Below are 11,995 nucleotides of genomic sequence, written 5' to 3' on the forward strand. Positions count from 1 at the left end.
GTCAATTTTATGCTACGTCTTGCCAAAGCGAGAAAAGCAAAGCCAGAATCCACTGTGCAGCCCAAACAGATTTCTTCTTTTGGACTGCATTGTCCAAACACTGTTAGTGCCTTTCATGAATACACAATTTGCCCTACTTGTAGAGGGCTGGGTACAGTTCAGGAATGGCAGAAGTTAAGAATGGATTCATGGATATTCAGCACTTTAAAATCTAGCCATCTCAGATTGCTGTCAGTTCCTCTTGAAAGACCCCTGATTTGGTTTCAACTACCTCAAACCCACTCCCTCCTCCTTTACAAAGAAGTTTTACTTTTACAAAGCAATGCAACTAAAATTGTCCCAGCACAGACCACTAGAGAACCCATCTACCCTTTTCTATTGAGAATACTGATAATTTAACCATACTCTCTGTTTTCTATCTTAACCAGTTTTTAATCCACAATACGACATTACCTCCTATCCCATGATTCTAACTTCCTCAGGAGTATTTCATGAGGTACTTTGTCAAATGCCTTTTGAAAATCCAGATACACAATATTGACCAGTTCACCTTTATCCACATTTATTCACCCCTTCAAAGAAATGTAGTAGATTGGTGAGGCATGATTTCTTATGTATATGCTCTGCAATTTTGTTCTTTATAATAGTCTCTACCATTTTGTCCGGCACCAACATCAGGCTCACCAGTCTACAATTTCCCGGATTACCTCTGGAACCCTTTTTAAAAAATTGGCATTAAATTGGCCACCCTCCAATCTTTCAGTATCATGCTTGATTTTAAATATAAATTACATATTACTAACAATAGCTCTGTAAGTTCAATTTTCAATTCTATCAGTCAGTAATCTGGGATGTATACCATCCAGTCCTAGCAATTTGTTACTCTTCAGTTTGTCAAATTGCCCCATTGCATCTTCCAGGTTTACAGAGATTTGTTTCAGTTTCTCTGACTCATCAGCACTGAATACCATTTCTGGCACTGATATTTCTCCCACATCTTCCTCGGTAAAAGACTGAAGCAAGGAATTTATTTAATCTCTCTGCTACCGCCTTGTCTTCCCTGTTTTACCTCTCGGTCATCTAGCAGTCCAACTGATTCTTTTAATGGCTTCTTGCTTCTAATATACCTAAAAAAGTTTTTACTATCCGCCCGATATTCAAAAGTATTTAACCAGCCAGGAACAGCATATGGCCAGTTAAATACCCTCAAGCTGGCTATGCGCCGATATTCAGTGGGAGATACTCGGCTATCTCCCGCTGAATATCCCAGTCAGTGGCTAGCCCAGTCACCGCTGATTTGCAGTGGCTGACCATTAAGTTTAGCAGCCAGATAGACCCACAAAAATAGCAGGTCTATCTTTGGCCGTTAGAACCTAGCCAGTCAGCTGATGAATATCGGTTTAACCCAGTAGTTTCCAAACCTGGTCCTGGAGGCACCCCAGCCAGTCAGGATTTCTGGATACCCACAATAAATATTCATGAGAGAGATTTGCATGCACTGCCTCCATTGCATGCAAATCTGTCTCATGAATATTCATTGTGGAAATCCTGAAAACCTGTCTGGGTGTCTCCAGGGGGAACCACTGGTTTAACCAGATGTTGGCAGTGCTATGAAAAACCCTGGAAATTCAATACTGGAAGCCGGATACGACCCTGACATTGAATTTCCGGGTTTGCCGGCGACAGAGGGAGTTAGCTGATCTAACTCCCACTGTCTCAATATCAGGGCCTATGAGCTTTGCCTCCAACACAATCTTATTTTCAAAGTCTCTTTGTTTTCCTTATCATCACTTTGCATTTGACTTGCCATTTCTTATGCTGTTTCCTATTATCTTCAGTCAGATCCTTCTTCCATTGTTTGAAGGATTTTCCTTTATTCTAATAGCTTCCTTCTTTGGCCTTTCTTCCTTCTTTCTTAATACATGGAATATATCTGATGTGTGCTTCCAGGATGGTATTTTTGAATAGCATCCACACCAGATGTAAAGTTTTGATTTTTACAGCTGCTCCTCTAAGTTTTTTTTTTTTTTTTTTACCATTCTCCTCATTTTATCAGTGTCCTTTCTGAAAGTTAAATACTAACTTACTGGATTTCCTGTGTGTATTTACTCCAGATATTATATCAAATCTGATTATGTTATTGGGTCATAATGGCCACTACAGTGCATGCTGTACTTTTTACTTGCCTCAAAATGAGAAAACCACAAGGGACTTCAAATTGCAGTAGAATCAGGGTACCACCCTCTTTCTGCGTGACCATTTTTTGCTCATGAATAACAAAGTAATATTCCACAGATAGACATTTATGGCTCAAAGCTGGGATAATATCCTCAAAGTATGACATGAATAGCAAAGCAAAAATGATGGCTCAACTCCTCTTTATCCTATCCATGTTACCAGTTATTAGGAATTCCATAAATGACCATACAGCAGCAATACTACATCTCCTGCCCCTCTCTATCCTACTACAAACAAACTTTCATATTAAAAGTGTTTTTCGAGGTGAGGAAGACAGAGGTTGGAGGACCAACAATTCTTTTGGTAGTGAAAATGAAGCAACAACATTATTTACGGTCCATTCTGTTTTCTTGAACGCTCTTGAAGAACTAGTCTAAATGGGGTTGATATTCAAACCAAAATGGCTATTGGCCATTTAAGTCATTTGTCTGGGGCTAATTGGCCATATTCCGTGGTCACCACATCTCAAAAAATATATAGTGGAATTAGAAAAGGTACAGAGAAGGGCGATGAAAATGATAAAGGGGATGGGACAACTTCCCTATGAGGAAAGGCTAAAGCGGTTAGGGCTCTTCAGCTTGGCGAAAAGACGGCTGAGGGGAGATATGGTAGAGGTCTATAAAATAATGAGTGGAGTGGAATGGGTAGACATGAATTGCTTGTTTATTCTTTCCAAAAGGACTAGGGGGCACGCAATGAAGCTACAAAGTAGTAAATTTAAAACAAAATCAGAGAAAATATTTCTTCACTTGACATGTAATTAATCTCTGGAATTTGTTGCCATAGAATGTGGTAAAAACAGTTGGCTTAGCAGGGTTTAAAAAGGTTTGGAGAGCTTCCTAAAAGAAAACTCCATAAGCCATTGTTAAGATGGACTTGGTGAAAATGCACTGCTTATTTCTATGATAAGTAGCATAATATGTATTGTACTGTTTTGAGATCTTGCCAAGTATTTATAACCCAGATTGGCCACTGTTGCAAACAGGATGTTGGGCTTGATGGACCTTTGGTCTATCCCAGTATGGCAATTCTTTTGTTTTTATGTTCACTTAATTGGATAGTGTCGCTGAATAAGCCTGGGTAGCGCCTATACCAACACTGGCTATTCTGTGGGCAGTCCAGAGGTGGAGTCGGAACTTATGTAGTTAAGCGCCAATATATAGCACTTAACCCTCTATCGCCTCAAGTACAAATGTAGATTGTGAGCTTTCCAGAGACAGGGAAATACCCAGTGTACTTGAATGTAACTGACCTTGTGCTACTACTGAAAAAAGTGTGAACAAAATCCAAATAAATAAATAAGGTAACCACATAAAACACAATCTACCTTTATGTGGTTCATTGTAATCATTTAAGTGCTGAATATTGCACTTAACCACATATGTGTTAGCTGGTCGTGTATGCCTGGATATTCAATGACTGTGCTTGGACATGGCCCAATATTGAATATCTATGGATGACGCTGGCGACAGCCAAAAAATGCTGACCACTGCTGGCTGAATTTCTACCCCTATGACTTTAAAGCTACTTTGCAAATTCCTTCCACAAAAGGCCACTTCAACCATTTGTAAGCATGAGCAATCGGAGCTGTGTTGAAAGGTGTGAGTTACTAGCAAATATTAAGTGAAAATGAAAGGAAAAGTAAAACTTGTATTCCAAAAAATGATTCTGGAATGGAGCTGTAGCATCTCATGCGCCAAAACAGAATAAAGCTGTACAAAAATTCCAAGAGAGTGACACCAAAGTAAGTGAAAATAACGTACATGTCGAACAGCCGCATTAATAAATATGTACATATCAAAGTCACCACTTGTTTCCTAATGATGTACCTAAGTTGAAATGCATACACTCTGAGACGCAGGCTCCTGCTTTCTCATAATATGGGTGATGTCACCTGACAGAGCCCAGCACGGATGTGCTCTCAGCATTCTATTATTACGAGCCTCTTGAAGTGGTCACTGCACATGTGCATACCTCCCTGCCTGTGACCATTGTTCGGGACCAAGGTAGTCATCTTTTTTTCCTGTGGAGCTCTAAGTATTCTGTTTCAGTTTCTCCTCAGTCAGCTCTCCTTTTTTCTGGTGACCTTCCTCACGGTGGTTTGTGTTTCTTTGGTATAAGTTGTGTGGGACTTCCCCTCTTTCTCTTAGTTTTAGTGGCACTTAAGTTTTTCTAATTTTTCTATGGCTCACTTGGCCCCCCCTTAGGCCTGAACCCTCTGTGTAGATTTTCTTCCCTCCCTTTTTTTCTGTCATTGAGCTGTTTCATTTCGCTGTGGCTGTTTTTTCTGACCATGTTATTAAAAAAAAAAATCTATATAAATAATTCTCACCTGCAACATTTTGAAGCTCACTCTGTGGGAGGGAAACACTGAAGCCCTGCAGTGTTGGTAGGCTAGGCTGTCAGCAACACTCACTCTCACTTATGCACCACTCACTCTCACTCAGACCCGCCCTCAGCCATGCCCCATCCGCACTTAATTCACAACCCCAACGTTCTAAATAAAGCCACCACCGGAAGTTGAGGAGTCGAGATATCCACTTTCCCCATGAGTGTGTGCCCCGCCCTCGCCTCACTACGTGATGACGCTGAGGGCGGAGCACTGACACTCGACGAAACGCCATCTCTCCCTGCCCCTCGGCGGCCATTTTTCCGACGGAACCCGCATCACGGAGCGCCAGCAGCAGACAGGTGCCTGGAGGGGGGCTGAGGGACAGCTGGGTCTGTGGCCATGGGTGGCTGCAGGGGGGCCTGGGGAACAGGAAGCTCGCAGGACAACAAAACCTTGCTAGGGCCCATTTCATCTCTCACTGAAACGGGCCTTTTTAAGGTTTCAACATTTTTTATTGATGACAACGTAATATCATACATTCATGACCACACAATAAATCCAGTGAGGAAAACATTTAGCTGGTAAAATTGCATGGCCTCCAGTCATCAATCTTTTTCCCCCCTTATAATTACCTCCCCTCTCCCTTACCCTGTTAATGCAAGAGACCTCTTACTCCCCTTTGATTAATCAACATATAGACCAACGTACTAACCCCCCAGAAATACAAACAACTTTCCCAGGCAACTATATAACAGATGAACCAAAAACACTGAGCTAGAATCAAAGGATGATGCTAGATCAAACACCCCAGAAACGGGCCTTTTTTGCTAGTTTGTTTTAAAATGTTGTAGTTTTTTTCAAGGTCATGTCCCGCACAGACTTGCACAACTGGTGCTTGTTGTAACTGGGACCTGATTATAAAACTTCTGTATGCAAACGCTGTTCATAGATGAGAAGGAAGTCCAAAAGGTCAAGAGGAACAGTGCATAATTATTTTTGGTGCTCAGAAGACTGGTCCATTGACTTTGGCAGTGATTCTTGTTTGCAACCACCTGTCTCGAGGCCTACTGCTATGCAGGCCCCCCGGACACGGCCCCGAGGAGGCATGAGGATTCCACGTCCTACTCATCGGTACCGAGGAGTGTCGATGACGGGCGTCGACTGAAGGCTAAGAAGCATCGCCATCGATCTCCTTCCCACGGTACCGTGGGATAAACATAAAGGAATCCTGTTCCGAGGGAATGGATCCTCAGAAGCTTAGCCAAGATTGGGTGGCAGAGCCGGTGGTGGGGGGGGGGGGGGGGGGGGGGGGCTGGTTGAGAGGTAGGGATAGTGCTGGGCAGACTTATATGGTCTGTGCCCTGAAAATGACAGATACAAATCAAGGTAAGGTATACACAAAAAGTAGCACATATGTGTTTATCTTGTTGGGCAGACTGGATGGACCGTGCAGGTCTTTTTCTGCCGTCATCTACTATGTTACTATGTTAATGCTACTGTGCAGATCGCTTAGGATGTTTTTATGTCATAATGGAACAAAACAAAAACATCCAGGGATATAAGTTGGACATTTTGGTCTAGACCTGTTATAAACCACAAAAAGTGCCCTAAATGACCACTGGAGGGAATCAGGGATGACCTCCCCTTACTCCCACAGAGGTCAATAAGTAAGTGGGTATTAACTGCAAACCATAGAGCCACTTAGGAAATAGTCATGTGAAATAGGCAGATCCTGCCACTAAGGGATAATGGCGAGCCCCTCCAATTACATCAAAAGAAGTGCAGTTAACCAGAGGAAGGGATATAGGAAGCAAACTTTATTGGTGACCCAACAAGAGCTGTGTTTCGGCATTTTGCCTGTGTTAGGTGTCATCAAAACAGTAGAAATATGTAGTGTATTGCTTCCTTAATTCTTGTCTCCAGAATATTAAACCAATATTTTATTCCTTATCTACGAAGTAATGTATTAACAGGCAGTTTTCAAGTATACCATGACCATCAATTCACCGAGTAACTTTTCATGAAATTAACCAATTGATTCAGCTCAGAAACAAATGTCCATGCTGATCAGTGGCGTCGCGAGGGCAGCTGACACCCGGGGCGGGTCGCCGCTGCGTACCCCCCCCCCCCTGGGTGCAGTGCGGCGCACCCTCCCCACTCTGGAGCGCAACCCCCCCCCCCGAGAACATACCTGGAAGGCGGTGAGGGGCGGGCGGGAGAGCCAATCCGCCGAGTGCACGCCGCTGGGGGGTGTCGGCGCCTCGCTGGTTCCCTGCTCTCTCTGCCTCCGAGGCACCGACACCCCCCAACGGCGTGCACCCGGGGCGAACCGCCCCACCACCCCTCCCTTCCTACGCCACTGATGCTGATGTGTGCATTTTAAGTAAAATTTCACCTTTAATTGTGGTGAAATATTTGGGCCTGATATTCAAAGGATTTATTTTCCTAACTTTGAATGTTATGCTCCTAAACTGGCCTCTTGGAAAATTAATTAAGAGTGCCTAAATTTGTACTTAAATTTCACTAAACTCCTAACTTTGGTGAGGCTACTAGCATTGGTCCCTGTGTGGTCCCCATCCCTTCCATAGCTCCCTTTCACCAGTTAAAAAAAAAATTGTAGGTGTCTCTTACAACTCTGCTGACTTCCAGGATAGATTCCACTCAGAGGTGCTATACTTTAAATGGTGAAGGTTTGGTGTGAGGGCGAAGCCCTAGATCTTATTTGCCCTACACAAAAATTGCTTGAATACCTCCACACCTACACCCTACTCCTACACCCACATGCGTGGGATAAACATAAAGGAATCCTGTTCAGAAGGAATGGATCCTCAGGAGCTTAGCCGAGATTGGGTGGCAGAGCCAGTGGTGGGAGGCGGGGCAGACTTATACGGTCTGTGCCCTGAAGAGGACAGGTACAAATCAAGGTATACACAAAAAGCAGCACATATAAGTTTATCTTGTTGGGCAGACTGGATGGACCGTGCAGGTCTTTTTCTGCCGTCATCTACTATGTTACTATTTATGTGCTCTCATATACTGCCTATCATTGAACAGATAACATGGCAGTTTACAAAGAGTCACTAAGAATTGCCAAGCTTTAAAATCATTGACAAAGGATGCAAAAACAGATAGACAAGGTAAAATCACAAGTAAGGAGTAGAAGTTATAATTTTGTAGACAAGAGTAGGTGGACTGTGAGGGAATGGATGGTATAGGAAAAAGCACTCCCTCACTGTTGATACAGTTCATCCACCTTGTAGTAGGTGGCGCTAGTCCGCCAACGTGGAGGCTGAGCTTGAGTCAGCAGGCATCAGGCCAGGAGGGCAATGGATTCCCTGAGCCAGAACAGTTCAGAGAGGCCCCGATACAGAGGTTTCCAGGAGGGAGCTCCAGGAATGAAGAAGAGGATTTCACTTTAAGCTAAGCTGCAGTACCATAGGAGAGGATCAGGGAAACAGTGTGGCTCATCCTCTGGAGAGTATGTGGGGAGACCAGTGCATCTTTTCTAGCGAAAGAGGTGCCGGTACTCAAATGCCGGGCCACCCTTCAGGGGTGGGGTGATCACTGAGGGACCCACCCCACAATAGTCAAGCCCCCTGCACACGGTCACAGAATCTATGACAAGGCGGAATTGGTGTGTAGAGCCTGAGCTCTTTCATTAAAACTTGGGGTCCGTGGGTCAATTTTAGCAGACAATGGAAAAGGTGCGGGTACTCAGTACCCCCACGTACCCCCTCAAAAAAAGTCCTGAGGCAGACTATCAAGGTAAGAGAGAACCTGGAAGACCTTGTTCTGATGCATGTCCAGAGGGAACCCAGGAAGAGGTTAATGGACATTGTTGAGCTAGGCCGGGAGCCAGCCCTACAGGGAGAGTGCTGACAGTCATATCTGAGAAAACAGAGACTGTAATTGTGCTGGACTAAAACTTGTGAAGTAACAGGGGCTCACATGTTGAGTGAAACAATAAAATATGTTCCTTTTTTCTTGCAAACCCTGTGTGTCTGATTGAGTCTGTGCCCGAACCAAACCACACCTTGACCACATTACCACATGGACATAGAAGAAGTTAGACTACAGCTTCTATTGGCCTGGAACTAATGTATCACCAAAGGTGGCTAGCCATGTGTTAATTTCATCCTTGAATTATGATAGTGATTAAACATCCTACCTCACTCTCTCTCCCTTTTTTCTTCAAGGAAGTATCACACTGAAACCATTTGAGTACAGCACAGATGGTTGCAGACAGTGACGAAGGACTACGGTTGGCTTTCTCACCCAGATAAACCAGGAGATCCTAGTCCAGTTCCAGTTTAGTTCTACTTTGATTAGGGAAATCAAGAATACAAATCTGTGCATCTAATAGAGCTGTACTGAATAGCATATTTTACTATTCAGCTGAATATGAATAATGAAAAATACTTTGATTGGCATTGAGCTTTAATATAAATAAAAAAAAAGCAATGTGAAATCGGAGATCAAGTGTTTATTCCAGTAGGATTTAGCATAGTACAGCCCTGAATTATATCAAATTTAGGGCCCATTTTACCAAGCTGTGGTAAAAGGAAGCCTGCGGTAGTGTCCGCACATGTTTTTGATGCGCGCCGACTCCGAGGCCCCCTTTACCACAGCGGGTAAAAGGCTGTTTACAAAAAAAAAAAAGGAAATGGCCCTGCACTAATCACAGGGATTGGTGCTTGGCCATTTCCGGAGGAGCCCTTCCTGCCTATTTAGGTGATGATAAGGGCTCCTTGCACTAGCCTAGTGGTAACCGGGTAGCGTGTGGCACTGCCTGATTACTGCTGGGCAAGCTCCAGTTTGTAGCACCAGAAATGGCATGCACCCTTTGTAAAAGGGCCCCTTAAGTCGCTGTTCAGCCAAATACAAATAATATACTTGGGGCACTATTTGGGCCCGAATCAAACTGAATACGGATATTCGGTACAGCCCCTATCATCTAATAGGATGAAACCTGGACTAGATCAGCATGTTTCCTAGACGAGGTATTAACCTTTGAAAGGACAGGTTGGAAAAGAAGGGGCATTGCCATAATAAAAAGAGAATCACACTCCTCTGGTTCCAGCTGCCCCTTTTTAGCATTTAATTAAAATAAAACCCAACCTCAGCTGGTGTTTTAATGCTATGAGACTTCATCTGGAGCTATCTAGGCACAAGGGGGGATGGTCCCTCATTTTTATTCCCCTTTCTCCCTGTCCAGTCCAAGCATTACTGGTGAGAGGCACACATCACATCTCCCACTTCCAGCTTGGCACAGGCACATTCTCTCATGCAATGTGCCAGGGACTCTCCTTTTCTAGTCCAAATGCTATGCTGAGATTTTAATACTGAGAGTGTGATTTTCTTCAAATTTCTTCAAATTTTCTTCAAATTAAGAATTGAAAGAGTGTAGAAAGCTAAATAAAAAATGCTTGGGCAAAAAAAAAAAAAAGACCAGACCAAGAAAAGCAAGAATGCTGTAAAGCCAAGAAGCAAACAATTAACTTATTAAAATACTGAACATTCATTATTTTGGGGGACAAGATTTTCACTAGGTCCAACCTTGATGTGCAAGAAGAAAAATCTTCAAAACATTTCTCAGGAAGTACTTCTTAAGAAGCAGCAACAAGCAACTTTATACTCTGATTAAAAAAAAAAAAGTGTCACTATCCAAATAATAGTCTGAACCTCAAACAAAGCAGCCTGAAACTGTGCCCACGGGATGAAATCGCTGAGGACAAAACTGGAACCTAACTCTGCTCTGTCTTTCTTACGCAAGCAGTTAAATCAAGAGAGCTGTGCCCACCAGTAAGGGGTAGGGTGAACAACTTCTGAGATCCCCTCCGATCATAAGTACTACTGTACCACATAAGAACTCGAGAAAGGCAGAAACCTCCTTCTCTCTGAAAAACTGAACCCAGCTGCGCAGAAAGTCAAGCAATAAACCCCGAGAAAGAAGGGGGGTAGAAAGAAAGTGGAACATATGTATCCAATCCCATTACCAAGGTGAAAAAAAAAGTCCTTACCTTCCTTACGTGTGTCAAGTCCTCTTGATCTAGAGGCTCTGGCCGTGATATGAAGGTCAAATTCCATAGCAAGCACCTGCATTCTCTTGTTGCCAGATATACGTGTATGTCTGTCTGTCTACATATTAGGTTTTCTCCCCTCTTTTTTAAGGTCTCTTGTAAGTGTCTGCTCTCGACACCTGCTAGTTGCACAGTGCTGCTGTCACTCCGGGTTAAGCTGACAATAAGGGACAGTCTCTGCAGCTCCCTCTAGTAGCTGCACACTGCGCCTACTCTTCTCACTGCTCGGGAGGCAGAGCGATGCCAAGATTTTTTTTTCTTTTGCTTATTTTTTTTGTCCAAAGCCCCCTCCTCTAATCTTTGGTATGCTCATCAGCTTTTCTTTTTAAATCCAAACAGGGGTAAAGGGTGACGTGAACTCTGGCGAAACTAAAGTTACCAGTTAGCTCTGTTTCTGCTGGTCAGGTTGATCTTGTTTTGGGTTTTCCTCTCCCTTCCCCCACCAAAAGCAAGTCCAAGTGTGTGGCAGGCTAAAACCAGGACTGGACTCGCATATCCTTCCTGACCTGCAGTTATCTGATTATCTTGGTTTATCTGTTATTTCTGCTGTCCTGGCAATCACATTCTGTGTAAAACTGAAAATTGTACCTTTAAGCTAACAGGAGTCTCAAGCGCAGCTTCCCAGAGAACCCGTTCAAGGAGGGAAGCATTTGGCTGGTTCTGGTTAACCGGGGCATTGTGGTGTTTGTTTGTAATTCCCTTTTCTAGCATATGAATTCAGCACCACAGGTACCAGAATGGATCAGAGCATACTAGTGCTGTCAAAAATCCAGGACGGACCTAAAATCTCCCTCCGTGAACTGGGTCACTTCATATCTCTGCAGACAAGAAAGTGTGATAAAAGGGCCTTGCAGGGACCACATTTCTGATGAGAGCCAGATGGAAAGAAGAACTGAAGTCTTGTAAGGGAGAGGATCCCTAATGAGAGCTGGGTAGGAAGAAATGAGGACTGGAGCCAGGTGAGAAATTTCACATAAGGTCAGAGTCATGATAAGAAATAATGTAATGAGGCCTTATTTTTAGAGCCCCCTCCCCCAACACTGAATGGCAAATAGTAAAAAGGCCTTGCCTAGGGGATAGGAGGGGAGGGGGAGGCTCAAACCATTGGACTCCCAGTCCCAAGCTGTTTTCTCTCCTGTCTTCCATTTGCTCTTGCTGCTGTCACTCCAGGTCACCTGGGATATTAATACTGTTACTTCAGGTGGGGGAGGCTCTGCCTATGATGCTGTCTCTTTTATCTTCCTGCCCTCTGGAATACCTATAACATTTCAAGCAGTGGAGTGGTAGCAACACAGGGAGGTGGAAGGGACAAGCTCACAGTTCTCACAATGCCTCTCCTCCATGG

At 43.7% G+C, this 11,995-nt stretch overlaps 1 protein-coding gene across 3 annotated transcripts in view; it reads right to left on the reverse strand.

Moving 5' to 3' along the window:
- CHRM1 (cholinergic receptor muscarinic 1) overlaps nt 1-11,196 on the reverse strand; it is a 290,095-nt gene extending 278,899 nt beyond the window's left edge. For all 3 annotated transcript variants that reach the window (XR_003943806.1, XM_030218916.1, XM_030218913.1), the window contains exon 1: nt 10,591-11,196. The gene's annotated coding sequence lies outside the window, so the exon portion shown is untranslated. The remainder of the gene's footprint in view (nt 1-10,590) is intronic.
- Between the last annotated feature and the right edge of the window lie 799 nt (nt 11,197-11,995).

This window comes from Microcaecilia unicolor, chromosome 11 (genome assembly GCF_901765095.1).
Source record: "Microcaecilia unicolor chromosome 11, aMicUni1.1, whole genome shotgun sequence".
Lineage (NCBI taxonomy): Eukaryota > Metazoa > Chordata > Amphibia > Gymnophiona > Siphonopidae > Microcaecilia > Microcaecilia unicolor.